Source organism: Protopterus annectens, chromosome 1.part2, assembly GCF_019279795.1.
Source record: "Protopterus annectens isolate FY-2018-M chromosome 1.part2, PAN1.0, whole genome shotgun sequence".
Classification (NCBI taxonomy): domain Eukaryota; kingdom Metazoa; phylum Chordata; order Ceratodontiformes; family Protopteridae; genus Protopterus; species Protopterus annectens.
The window spans coordinates 1,139,034,653-1,139,048,984 of NC_056727.1; the positions used below are offsets into that span (position 1 = coordinate 1,139,034,653).

Below are 14,332 nucleotides of genomic sequence, written 5' to 3' on the forward strand. Positions count from 1 at the left end.
AAAACCTGGATCTGCAGGCAGAAATGAGGGCCATGTGGAAGAAAGATACCCAGACAGTTCCAATAGTAGTAGGAGCAAAGGGTCTTATAAAAAATAATTTACAATCGTATTTAGATACGTTACCAATTCATGTAAATTTACGAATTGCATGAGTCATTACTGGGCACACTGCAGGTGCTGCCAAGAGCACTTTTGGCTGACAAACAGTGAAACAATACTAATTTCATGAACTTTAATCATAATTTGACTTAGGAATGGGGTCCATTCACATCATGGTATTAGAAACCCAAAAAACTTGGAGAAATTAAAAACAAGAGAAAGGTTATGTTCCTGATAAAGTATACTGTATTCCTCCAGTTTAGATTACCTAAATTTGACTGCCAGTGACTCTGGGCAATATGTAAATAGAGGGCTTGACAGCATTGCCTAGTCCCTATAAAAAGTTAAAATGCCCTTAAAAACCTCACTCAAATTTTTATTTGAGCAATCATACCCCAGTATAAAGCATTGATCAAATCCAGGTATGTCTGGAAGCCCCAGACAGGACAATATTATTAATAAAAACTCCCAACCAACCTTACCAAATGCCTTCTCTGCATTCCTCCTGGCCAACAGATGAGATGAGGTGTGTGTGTCTGTCTCTGTGTGTGTGTACTAGTGAACAACAGTAGGTGCTTGCATTTTCATCTTCTTGTCCCTGTGGACTCTAGAAAACTGAAAGGGTCCAGTCTGTGGTTATGAAAGGCAGTCCCTGTACTGCCAGGTGACTGGTCCACTACACCCACAGACAGGCAGTGAGAGAAGTTCTGAGCTTTGGCAGACTACCAGAAAGTGGGTAGCAGGGTACTACTACCCATATGCCAGTAAGGCACTGTGTTTATTGGACACTGACACTACAGAGTCACTTGAAAAAAATATATATATAGCAAACTGAGACAATAGTTTAGCAGTGATTTAGAGGTTAGCTATTCAATAACAAAAAAGAATTTCCCAAGTACAAGTGAGGTAGGAATGTTGACAAAGTCAGCCAAAATGCCTTAACACCTCTCCATTAATTCCTTGCTACAAGAAAAACTCTCACTGGTTTTCTACAAAAGCTGCCCTTTGTCAATCCAATATTTGTTTTCTTTTGAATGGCAGAATAGCTCCAAGGGCTTTAAATCTTGAGGCCCTTGAATAGCTGAACCTCAAGAGTCAGAAGCATGCTCCTGCCTTGATTCCTCATGCACCTCCATGGTAAAGAACCACTTCAGCTTGAGAAGGGCATTTTGAACAGAATAAAAAGTTATAGACCTACTTGGTAAGATGACATAAAAATAAGAAACCTAAATCTCTATTCTTTCGCATGCAGATTCTGATGTCTGGAAAAATGCCAACCTCTTTACCCTGGTTTCTTATGCACAGCAGTGTTCTGTAAGAATTCTCTCAACTTACTTTTGGCTCTTTCCAGGCAAAAGTAATAATGAAAACATTTCATCTTTTAATAAAAAGGCAAAAAATGCAGGATCAGCTAAGGAATTGTGACTCTTGGGTGTTGCCGGAGATACAAAAGTGCACTCTTCTCCATTTAGAGCTCCTGCACAGGAATGACAGTCAACTCTGACAGCTTTTCGAACCTGAACACAAACAGCTCATAGCCTCTTCCTGCTCTTGAATATGCACCGACTTTCTGTTCTTGCACATGCTTTCCATCACAGTTTATGACTTACCTTAGACACCATGGCATGTGGTGCCTGCAGGACAATCCTGCATCTTCCTTACACTGGACCCTGTTTTCCAGTGCCAAATTTAAAATTGCAAGCCTGTAAAAGGCAATGATAGGAAAAAGGCACTTTGCAAATACTTTTGGGGCAGTGGATAGACCAATGATCTACAGAGATATAAGACGAATGGTTTTAATTAAAGTATTTCTGATGAAGTTTATGGTTCTATGGACGAAAACGTGTGGTATCTGCAGCGTTAAATAAAGAGTTTTGTGCACTAATTTTGCTGGGTGCAATCTACGCTTTTTTCACCTTGATATCTGGTTACTGGTTGCTTTTGGCGGAATTACTCCAGGTTGTTTTATCAATGGTCAAAAGAGAAAACTGAAAGGCAAGACCCAGGAAGTTAGAATTGGTTAGTCCACCTCTTGAAAGAGGACAGTCACAAGTGGAGTCCCTCAGGGACCGGTCCGTCGACGACTCCTTTCTGGCATTTACTGCTCTGAAGTCAAGGCCAATGTCAATGATCTCTGGATAATTAGTCTGCAAATTAAGAGCCATCACTGAATCCCAAACAGACACAAATGTTCTCCAGGAAGGGCTGAAACAGACCAACTAGTGTCAGAGCCATGAACTAAACCTAAATGCCAAGACCTGCATGACAGTATCCTTCGGAAAGTCATCCATCCCTGGTAGTCAGGGACACACAAACAGTAATCTATCCTTTGACCATCATGTGTCTACAGTAGTGAGGAAACCATTCTATGTTGTTCAACTTATAAACAAAGGTATGGCATCTAGGTCCAAGGAAGTTATTGTTCCACTTATTCTGCAAGGCTGAGGCTGAATATAGAACAATGGAAAAACTAAATCCATGGATCGGTAGTGATCCAGGACTGAACAAAAACTTGTGAAGCCAGAAGTCAGCTGGGAGGAAGGTGGGAAGGCATGCTTCTACTGCATATTCATTAATGCCACTGCATTCCCGCCCTCTCATAGGATTAAGACAGAATAATAGAAATCCCAGTGGCAGAATGCATGGTGCTGCACTGAAATGACTCGGGCTTCTCTCCATCTCCATTGGGGTTAGACACTGGCTCTGCTTACTGTCCAAGGTTGGAGGAATGGCCAGAACAGGATGACTCTGAAATCAGGCAGAGGCATTCTGACGTAGCAAATACTGAAAATTGCTAAGATTAAAAAAAAAAACAAAAAGTGAAACTGTGGGAACTATTTCCTGTCTGGAATTGGTAACTGACACTTTGCTCATCTTTCACATACTGCTGTAATATGGAAGAGCACCAAAACCTACCAGCCTCTTATACATGTGCTGGCAGATGAGCAGCATTTTCAGCCTATTAAATGTCCCCTGTGCAGAAGTTTTTATGCATTTATTCTTTGTTGGCCAGGTTAGCCCCACTAGAATAGAGGCCTCTTTTCAGGGGATACCCGAGGTGGTATTTATACTAAGGGAAATTTTGGCCAGGGCATCAGAATACACAACCCCTTCTCTTTTCAATACTTGCCATAGGATCATTTACATATGCCTGACCTACCACCAACTCAAGCAGATGGGATCGTGGTTTAACATCTCATCCAAAAGACAACACACAGAGGAAGGCAGCATTCTTCTAATACTGCAGAGTCTGCAATCCAATCAAATGGAATGGGAATAGAATCCACAGACTTCTGGTTTCCAGCACCAAAAGTGAATGTGCTATTTGCTACACATCAGTGACGCATTCTCTACTGCAGAACTCTCTCAAACGAGCAGGACAACCATCACTGGATGTTCTCTCAGGCCTTTTCTTCATAGTCACACCTAAGGTGACAAGACTGTGCCCAACTCTTGATACTAACACAAATACTGAGATGTCAGCCCTCTCACCATATCAAAAGGACTTCTATGTATTCACTACAGTCCCGTGTACAGAGACTCTAAGCTGCCTCCTCTCCTCTAATTCCTCATCTCCTTCCATGACTCTCTTGTTTGAAGGACAATATTCCCTTGTATGCAGAACTCATAAAGCCTGATTTCATTTTAATAGTCATTCCAAATGAATGTCTCCTTCCAAAGCAGTATTATGGCAAGGTAATTTGTTTAAAATGGAAATAAGTCTTCATAGATTCCATCCCTAGGCCCTTTTCAACTCTTCCTAGGTACATCAGTTGTACCAGCTCAACTTCCTCCTATACAACAGAAGTACCAGGCATTTACTACCAGAGTACCTCAAAATAGCAATGGAAGCTATAGCATTCCTAGACTCCACAATAATCAATAGATCCATAAAAGAAAATCACAATCACAGTTACAAACCAATGGTAACCTAGTCTCAAGAGTCTCCTAGACCTATCTAAACCATTTTATACGATCACATCAGAAATTCATTGAGGAAATAGCCTCTCTAGGCCTCAGTACCCCATTCACTAACTTGATTCACTAACCAGCTACTTATCCAATAGGAAACTAGCCATGAAATGGCAACAAGGCTATTCTGATTTCCTCACAGTTACAGTTGGTGTCCCTCAGGGATCAATTTTAGGACCCCTGCTTTATCAATAATCTACACTCCAGAAAACCACTACTAAATAAGCTACCTTGCTACAATATGCAGATGATGCTACTTTCATCTGCTCAGCCCAAACACTATCTTCCCTACAAGAAAATATCCAAAAGGCCTTTCTTATCCATGGAGTCCTGGCTAGGTAGCAAAGACTTGCACTCAAATGCAAAAAAAAAAAAAAAAAAAAACCTTTTCAGCCCTAAAAGCTACTCAAACCAACATAAAGTTTTTCATATCCTATCAGCCAACAAAAACAAAAACAGAATATGTCACACACAGGCAAAACTCCTTGGAGTAATGCTCAATGACAATCAGACACGACCAGCACCTGCTCCTAGCTATCAAGAAAACTCACTGAAAACTAGATTCCCTCTACAGGCCTAGTTAATTCATCACTAACAGCTCAAGAAAAAAAACATAGCACAAACATACCTATTTTTCAATCCCTGCTCTATGCTTCATCCATCTTAATAAACCTTAACTTAACCATCAAAAATAAGCTAGACACACCCTATAACAAAACTGCAACATTTGCAACAAATAATCCACAAAAAAAAACACCATTGCACGATACTAAAAAGCATTAACTGTCTAGATCTTAAAAACCACCTCAACTACCATCACTTACTATAGCCCATAAAACTAACTCCCCAGAAAAACGCCCAGCTCTAAAAAGAATACTACAACCCTATACCACTAATCAAGCCTTGTGATCCAATAACAAAGTTTTTCTATCCATCAGAAAGTCAAATAACAGCACATGGGTATCACTATTCTCTAACCAGGTAGCAAAAATCTGAAAGCCCCTGGAATAAGGCAGGCAGAAATACAGCATGGCTTCAAAACATCACTTAAGAAACACCTGTTAAAAACTGGTTTTGCTCATGTACCACCCCAGACTACCCCCTCCCCCAGTACTCAACCTAAACTCCACCATCAGTTACACTCCCTTTATATACTCTTTCTGTAGCCTAATCTTACATATGTAACTTTACATCTCTATCACTAAGAAATCTCACTGTACATTCTCCCACTATTCTTCTCCAGACTGCCACCTTCTACCTACTTTCTTTCCTACATTTCCACTTCCCAGGAAACTACCACTATCTCTATTTTCTTTAATAAATGTCTACAAAAGCGCTCTACCTCAATCTAGCTAATGTTTCATGTAACTACTTGTCCTCAGATTCTGCCTCCTGTTAATCCCTTGCTGTCTTTGCTACCCTTTCTCTGTACTTCCAACTGATAAACACACGACATAATACACTCACTATCTGTGTAATTTCTTTGTAAACAGCTATCCCATGAAAGAAAAAAAAACACACTTCTTATATTCATAGGCTATTGTTTCAGATGTATTCTTATAATTGAGTTTTCATGTAAACTCAATGTATTTTACAAAATATCACTGTATTTTGTCTTTAAATGTACTTCCCTAATATGCAGAGCTTTTCTTCCCAGGCCTCCACTGAAAATGGGATAAACCCCAGTGAGAACTTCCTGGTAAACAAAGAGTAATAAATAAATAAATTTGGATTCACATCATATGGTTTCTGGTGGAGCTTTTCTGCAACTTCAATTGCCATGTTCTACCTACATCCTTGCATAGTTAAAAAGTTCACAAAGGATCCAAACTGGAGTTAGTGATTTATTTTTAAGAATGAGGAAATAAATGCCTGCCTCTGTGTCCCTTTTATTCACCAAAAGGACTATCAAATATGCAAATAAATACAAACTGTTGCACTGAATTCTTAGAAATGATAGAAGAATCTTTCCAATCTATGCCCAACTCACTAACAAGGCAAACAAAGTACAAAATAAAATACACAACAGATCTGGAAGGCTCTGCAAATTAAAAAACGGATAACGAGTATACTGCCTACTATTATCTGCTCCATGGTTTTTTTTTTTCTAACATATACACACATCACACTTAACTATTTCTGTATACCAATAAAATGCTTTAAGAATGCCTACAACTTAAAAGTCAATAAATGAAACGAACAGGGTTAGCTTCTGTAAACATTAAACCATACTAACTGCAGGAAACTGCATTTAGTTTAACACTAGTTCTCACATCAATAAATGGAAGCAGTGCGTTACAATCAAGCATTTACAAACCATCAATAAAATCAATTCAGAACATCAGGTTATATGAGACATGTAAAATGGATGAAAGTTTCCATTACCTTACTTTCACTTTTCGATAGGTATGCTTGCAACCTGCTGTAGCCAATTCATTCGTAACTGGCAATTTTCTGCCCTGTGCAAAAGCAGGAAAAAATGTTCAGAAACACTAGTCTACAACAAATTATCCGCACAATAAAGAAAGGAAAATGAAATGTGAGCAAGCACATAACATCAGTAAGTGTGCTTACTAAACTACATTTAAATGAGGCCAGTGCTTGTACTGTAGGAAAAACTAAGCAAGAGGTCAAATTTCCTTCATGTCTTCCTCTGTCTAACAGGTTTTCTGCTAGGTCAATTACAGCTTTGCCCCACCCCGTGCCCTCCCTAAATTAAAGAGACAGCATACTTCTCAAGAACAAAGCCTGGATTAGTTTCATACTGCACATAAACAATCAGGTGTAAAGCAAAGCATCAAGTTCATTCACTGCGCATTCACACCGCATCAATACAAGGAAACAATCCTGAAGTCTTCACTTGAAAGAACTTGCTATCAAAATGCCAAATATTTGCACATAAAGATTTTGTTTAAAATTTCAGTCCCCTACATTTTAAACAAAACCAATATTGCTGCACTTAACAGCATTCCCCCAAGTCACAGGAAGCACCCGTGACTAAAATAAATTTTCCATCCAAAAATAAGCCTTAGAAACAATTTTTAGAGATGGGAATCAGGCTTCAAAATTCCCTAAAGGGCTAACATGTTTCTTTGTAAACAATAAACTTTTAGAGAGGATATTTCCAGCAGGTACACACTTGAATGAATACAGCACATACATTTTATTCACCTTGGAGGCATATCTTCAGGAAGCAAATTTTGCAGTAGGTTATGCTGGTAAAGCCTAGCTTGGACAGCTATCACTACTACCTCATTACAAACTAACCTGACCTAAAGCCTGCAAGTACAACCAGAATATCCCATGCAGACAATAAGCATGTAATCCTCATCTACATTTATCAGTCATACTAAATTGCTGCAGAAAAAAACTTGGACAATTCCTGAATCTGAGATGACTAGAAAAAAGGTAAGAGCTCTATGGTAACAGCAGTGCCTCAGAACCTGTAGCAGCTCCAACATACAAAAAGACATACCTGTCCATTTATCTGATGAACTCTTAAAAGTCCATAAACTAAAAAATGACAGACCACTGTCTTTTCCCTACAACACATGGTACAAGCAGTAGTTCCACACACTGTTTTCCAGTTTGTTCACACAACAGGCAAGACTTTCTTCAGCCAGCTGGAGGGGAAGAGCGGATATTGGTTCCAATGAACTCTTTTGAAAATCAGCAATGTACAGTTGTGCAAGTCAACTTATTATAACAGTAGATGTTGAATGATCATTGCTGCAGAAGCATTAGCTATATAGATTTTTTATACTGGATAGAATACGACAGCTAGCCAGCTTCCAAAGCTTGAGGTACCTTCCATGCACCCAAAATGCCAGGCAGCTGGTGCTGAGCTGATTAAAAGACAAGCTTGGGTGCGAAGCCCTTCAAAGCTTTCCTGCCAGAAGTGGGGTGGAGGGTGAGCCCTGAAAGGACATACTAGAAACATTAAAAAAAAAAAAAAAAAAATGTCCATACCCTGGCATAAAAAGCATACCAAAAAAACTGGGGGGAGAGCTGCTGCGATAGTGTTCATTCAAACATATACTGTTTTGTAAGGTTTACTTACACAACATCATACTGATCACTGTGAAGTAGCTTTAGCTATACGAGTAGATTACTCTAGCTAACTACATTTGGTAGGTGGAAGGAGAAGAGTCCAGGATCCCCTGGAGAACAGACTTAGCAAAGCCTGATCTGGATCTAAAAAAGGAATCAAGCTTGTATCTCTCTCTGTAAAAGTATGTACAGAGGACAAAGTAGCAGCTTTGAGCATACTTTGAGAATCCAACCCTTTCCAAAAAGCCAAAGATAATGCCAAGGACCTGTTAAGAGTGGGCCTCGACTCTGCCTGGAATAGTTCTGTTATGGTGAATATAGCAAAAAAATAGCCTTAGACAACTACTTGGAAATAGTTTATTTTGACCCAGATTGACCCTTCTCCTTACCTTGACAAGAAATGAACAACTGATCCAAAAATCTGAATGATTTAGTTCTGTCAATATAGTACCCATGTTGTCTGTGGACATCCAAGGTATTGAGCCATCCTTTCTCCTTCATTTTTAGGTCAGGAACGAAAATGGGGAGATGGACAGTCTGGCTTAAAGTAAATTCTGATACCACTTTAGGCATAAAAGTAGGATTAGCTCTCAAAGAAATCCTGCCCTATGGAAAATGAGATGGGGGTTATTGATCAGTAAAAACCGTTCTACATGTCAAGAACATCAAGTCAGACAGGATAGCTTCTCTAACACAAAATTAAGATCCCAAGGAGGGGTCACCAATTTTCTTGGCGATCACTTATGCAAAACCCTTTAAAAAATATTTTGACATGAAACTGCACTGAAAGAGGAGGATTCATGGGCAGACTTGCTGAAATGCCTAATAAATGAACATGACAGGGGAATAAGAAAGGACATAGGACAGTAACTCACACAAACATTGAGAGAACAACAAGCCGTGCCTGAATGGGTGCTGGTTATACTGTTGCCACCAACTAGAAAACCTTTTTTGAATTGCTAATATATGATTTTCTAATAGCAGGCTTTCTTGCTTCCATTAGTACCTGCTGCACATCCTCAGAAAGCAGGTGCCTAAAAGGAACCAAGATCCTATCATCCAGGAAGTTAATTGAATTTGATTGATGTTTGGGTGTATGAAACACCCCTGTTTTTGTGCAAGTAGATTCAGTCTGTGAGCAAGTTTGTGGTAATTCCCCCTGGCCATTTCTAAAAGAAGGAAAAACCATTACTACATAGGCCAGAAGGGAGTCATCATGATGATCTTGGGGGACTCCTCCTGAATTTTCAGAAGTACCCTGTACATTAGTAGAAAAGATGGGAACAAATAAAGGAACATACTTGTCCTAGGAAAAGAAAAGATCTCCAAGTTCCAAGCCATCTTGCATGGAGTCCGGGAGCAAAATCTTGCCAGATGATTGTTCGGACAGGAGGCAAAGCGGTCTGCTTGAGGAACTCCCCACAGTTGGATCAAATCTTGGAAGACCCTGATCTAGTTTCCACTCGAGGGTATGCCCTGGTCCTGCTCAGCTTGCCTGCCAAATGATTTTGCCCTGATGGGATTGTAGGATGTCTGTAGCAAGAGACTGAGCTGTGAAGCTGTACATAAGCTACCATGGCTAGTCTGCAAAGGGTGGTACAACCTGATGCCCCCTTGCTTGTTGATGTACCACATGACTGTAGTATTGTCTATAACTTTTTGAAGAGGTCCCAGGGACTAAAGATGGTTCACAGTTGAGCGCCTTGATCAGGGCAAGCATCTCCTTGATACTTATGTGCTTCTATCTGTCTTTGCCATCTGACACCAGTACACTTTTATCCCTCCTGAAATTGCTCCCCAAGCAAAGCCTGAGAGGTCTGTGGTGGGTGACTCTGCTTTGGAGCAGGGACGGAAAGAGAAGATGCTTGGATTTATGGATATCTGTTGTCTCTACCAAATGAGGTGTCTAGCTGATAGCCCAGTAATGCAATCAGGTGTGAAGGAGTCAAGAAAGACTTTTGAATGTTCTCTTGGAATCCAGGCTTGTGCAAAAGATCTCTCATCCAAAACACACACACAAACGCACACACAAACACACACACACGCGCACACACACACACACACACACACACACACACACACACACACACACACACACACACACACACACACACACACACACACAAAGGTTCTGATCACTTTGAAAGAGACTGTAAAAATAAGCAGGTCATCTAAAAATGGAAAAATGTTGATAACCTGTAGCCTGTAATGAACTACAGCTGGAGTTAGACACGTTGTGAACACTCTTGGTGCAGTGTATAGGGCAAGACAGAGAACTGATCATGTCATCCCGACACACAAAACCTTAAGACATGTCTGAAATCTGAATGAATAAGGATGTGATAATAAGCATTGTTTCAATCTGGTGTTATCAGGAAAGCTGAAAGAGGAAGAAGAGGTAACAGGATGTGAAGTGACATCATTTTGAATGTGGGCACTATCAGAAACAGATTTAGGAAAGAGAGATCCAGAACAAGCCTTTCAAGAATTTTCTTTCTTTGGCATTAAGAAAATCCTTGAATAAAAACTCTTTCCCCACTGAGGAGGAGGAAAGTACAGTTGTGTACACTTACCATAAATGTAGATGTTACAGTGTATTCACTGTTGCAGTCATTACATTTGGGCAATCCCGCTGGCAGGTTGCCCCCAGTCGGCCCGAATTCCAAAGTCCCGGGTCCCGTGCTGGCCGCCGTCACCCCTTCCCCCAAAGTCAGGGGTACAAAAGACGTAACCAATGCCATTTTCTTTAGTTTTTCTTGCCCCAGATGTCAGGTGCCCCCTAAAAGGGTAGCCAACATTTATATATATATATATATATATATATATATATATATATATATATATATATGTATATGTATATACACACACATATACACATGCACCAAACTTTACCTTCATCTACAAGCAAATACACCACATAGGTTGTATAAATCAGAGAAGGAAAGATAGGTTCCATCAGAAGAAGGGGGGATGGCAGGTGGGTAACCTGGACTGCAACAGTGAATACACTCGAACATCTACATTTATGGTAAGTGTACACAACTGTACTACGTTCTTTGTGTTTCACTGTTGCAGTCATTACATTTGGGTAGAGTCCCAAAGCTATGGATGGGAGGCTGGAGTTAAACAGCATTAGGAGCAGCAATGAGGCCTTGCAGAACTGCAGTGGCAAAACCTGCCCTGGATTTAGAGTAGAGTGGCAGATGATAGTGCCTTGTAAAGGTGTGCACTAAACTCCAAGTAGCAACCTCTAAAATGTCCTTGGTTGGAATTCCCCTGAGAAAGGCTGCAGAAGCGGCTGCAGCTCTGGTTGAATGAGGCCTAATGCCCTTAGGCACTGGCTTGCTATGGTGAAGTAGCAGAAATGAATGCAGTGGCCTATCCACTTTGAAATAGTCTGCTTTGAGATAGCCTTTCCTTGTGATCCTGCAGCATATGCGACTAGTAATTGCACTGTCTTTCTGAAAACTTTGGTTCTGTCCAAGGAGAATCTAAGCTGTATGTGTACGTCCAAAGAATGCAAAATTCTCTTCCCCTTGTTCTGTGGATTTGGATAAAAAGTTGGCAGATAAATAGTTTGGTTAAGAGCCACACTGGACACCACCTTAGGCATAAATGTTGGGTTTGTCCTCAGAGAGACCCTGTCTGGATAAAAAATTATAAAAAGGTTCCACAGCCATGAGTGCCTGTAGCTCTGAAACTAGTCTTGCAGAAGTTATTGCTAGGAGCAGAGCTGTTTTCCAAGATAAAAACTTTATATCCGCAGTAGTAGCTGGCTCAAAAGGAGGCAGGGTGAGTTTTTCCAAGACATAGCTGAGGTCCCATGCAGGCATTGGCGATCTCCTTGGAGGCCTTAAATTTCTGGCTCCTCTGAGGTACTGTTTTAATAAGGGATGAGAAAAGATTGGTGGCTCTGTATTGTAGTGAGCCGAAATGGCAGAGGCATGAATTTTAATAGATGAAAAAGATAGGCCTTTGTCCAGCATCTCAGTTAAGTATTGCAAAATCTGAGGAATATTTGGCTTAGCTGTATCAGTTCCTTGTGCCTGGTTCCAAGCACAGAATCTCTTCCATTTTCCAGCATAAGATTTTCTAGTACTAGGCCTTCTGGCCTCCAAAATGACATCCATCACAGCTTTACTGAGAGGTGTGTTTTGTAAGCCTACATTATCCGCCATGCTTCCAGGATTAAAGTCCTGAGTTGGCTGTGCAGGATCTGATTGTTTTGCTGGGACAGTAGAGGAGGTATTCGAGGTAAGTTCCAAGCTGGGAAATGAGACAAGTTCTTTAGGATTGGAAAACAGTACTGGCGTGGCCAGTCTGAGGTAATCAGTATAATTTTTGGCTTCTCCTGTCTGACCTTTAGGAGTACCTTGGGGAGGAGAGGCAGCGGGGGAAAGGCATATACTGATAGGTTTTTCCAGCTGAAAGATAGGGCGTCCACTTTCCATGCTTGTCTGTGATAAGTCCTTGTGCAGAATCTTTTTAGTTGGTAGTTGTGAGGGGAGGCAAATAGATCTATGTCCGGGCATCCCCATTTCCTTGTGATCATGCTGAAAACTTGTGGATCCATTTGCCACTCATGGGGATCCATGAAGTTTCTGCTTAGTTCATCTGCCAGAGTATTTTTCCTTCCTGGCAGGAATTGCGCCTGCAGATGTACTTGGTAAGTTAATGCTGTGTCCCACAAAGTCATGGCTAGTCTGCAAAGAGGGTAAGAATGTGTGCCCCCCTGCTTGTTTATATACCAAATGACCGTGGTGTTGTCTGTCTTTATCAGTAGTTTTCCCGGATGAAGTAGGTCCTTGAAGGCTGTCAGGGCATTCTGAACAGCTAGAATCTCTTTTTGATTGATATGTGAATGCATTTGATTTGAGGACCATGTGCCCTGAATGCATCTTCCTGCCATGTGGGCCCCCCAGGCATAATCTGATGCATCAGTTGTTAGTGTCTGCCTGGCTGGGGGTAATGTGAATGGCTGTTCCCTTGTTTTGGTGACAAGCCTTTGCCCACCATCGAAACTCCTGTTGTAGGCAAGGAATGAGAATAATCATCGTTTCCAGGTCGTGGCAATGTTGAGTCCAAACACTTTTTAGGTACCATTGAAGTTTCCTCATATGCAGTCTTGCATATGGAATTAGAAGGATGCAGGATGCCATGAAGCCCAAAGCCTGCAGAATTTTTCTTGCAGATAACTGGGCCTTTGTTGCCAACATTTTGAAATAGGTAGTCAGTTGCCTTTGTTTGTCTGGCGTGAGATAAGCCATCTGGGCAGTTGTATTTAAGCTTGCACCCAGGAATATTATCTCTTGAGAGGGTACTAGTTTTGATTTATTTTTGTTGACTGTGTACCCTAGGCATGTTAGAAGTATTTTCACAAATGCCAGATGCTGTAGAATAATGTCCTTGTTCTCTGCTTGAATAAGACAGTCGTCCAAGTAAGGATATATTTGTATTCCTCTTTGCCTGCAGAATGCAATTACTGGTGCCAGGCACTTTGTAAAGAAAAGCCAAAGGGCAGTGCAGAGACTTGGTAATGCATTGAGTCAGCCTTGAATCTGAGGTAACCTCTGCACAATTGTCTGATTGGGACATGCAGGTATGCCTCTTTTAGGTCTAGAGTCACCAGTCAAGCGTTCTTGCCCAGCATGGGCAGAAGCTGCTGCAAAGTCATCATCTTGAATTTTGGTATATCCAGGAATGTGTTCAGAACAGATAGGTCCAGTAGTGGTCTCCAGGCCTTGTCCTTTCTGGGTACCAAGAACAGTAGAGTAAAATCCTTGTCCCTGGTCTTGCTGTGGTACTTGTTGAATGGCCTCCATGTCCATGAGGGCTGTGGTACTTGTTGAATGGCCTCCATGTCCATGAGGGATAAGACTTGTTTTTGTACCTCTGCCCATTGATTTTTTGGCAGATCTGGCCAGCCGTTTGCCTTTGGCAGGGTATGGAAATGGAACCTGTACCCTTGTGACACTATTTAGAACCCACTTGTCTTGGGTTATAATATGCCAATTCTGAGAAAAAAGTGCTAATTTTCCCCCTAAGGGTGCTGCCAGAAGAGAAGTGCTTGGTGCAGGCAGGGGGAAGTCATTGGGACTGTTTCCTGTATGGTTGTGATTTGTCTTCTCCAACTTTGGAGGTAGAAGCACCTAACTGATTTGACCTGTAGGAACCTTGCGCCTGGGATCTGCCTCTAGGGCATCTGGAACTG

At 41.1% G+C, this 14,332-nt stretch overlaps 1 protein-coding gene across 1 annotated transcript in view; it reads right to left on the reverse strand.

Moving 5' to 3' along the window:
• The window catches only part of LOC122792263 (thyroid hormone receptor-associated protein 3-like), a 1,630,997-nt gene that overhangs the window by 1,322,521 nt on the left and 294,144 nt on the right, over positions 1–14,332 (reverse strand). Inside the window, exon 3 of the mRNA XM_044060013.1 lies at positions 6,457–6,530. The gene's annotated coding sequence lies outside the window, so the exon portion shown is untranslated. The remainder of the gene's footprint in view (positions 1–6,456; positions 6,531–14,332) is intronic.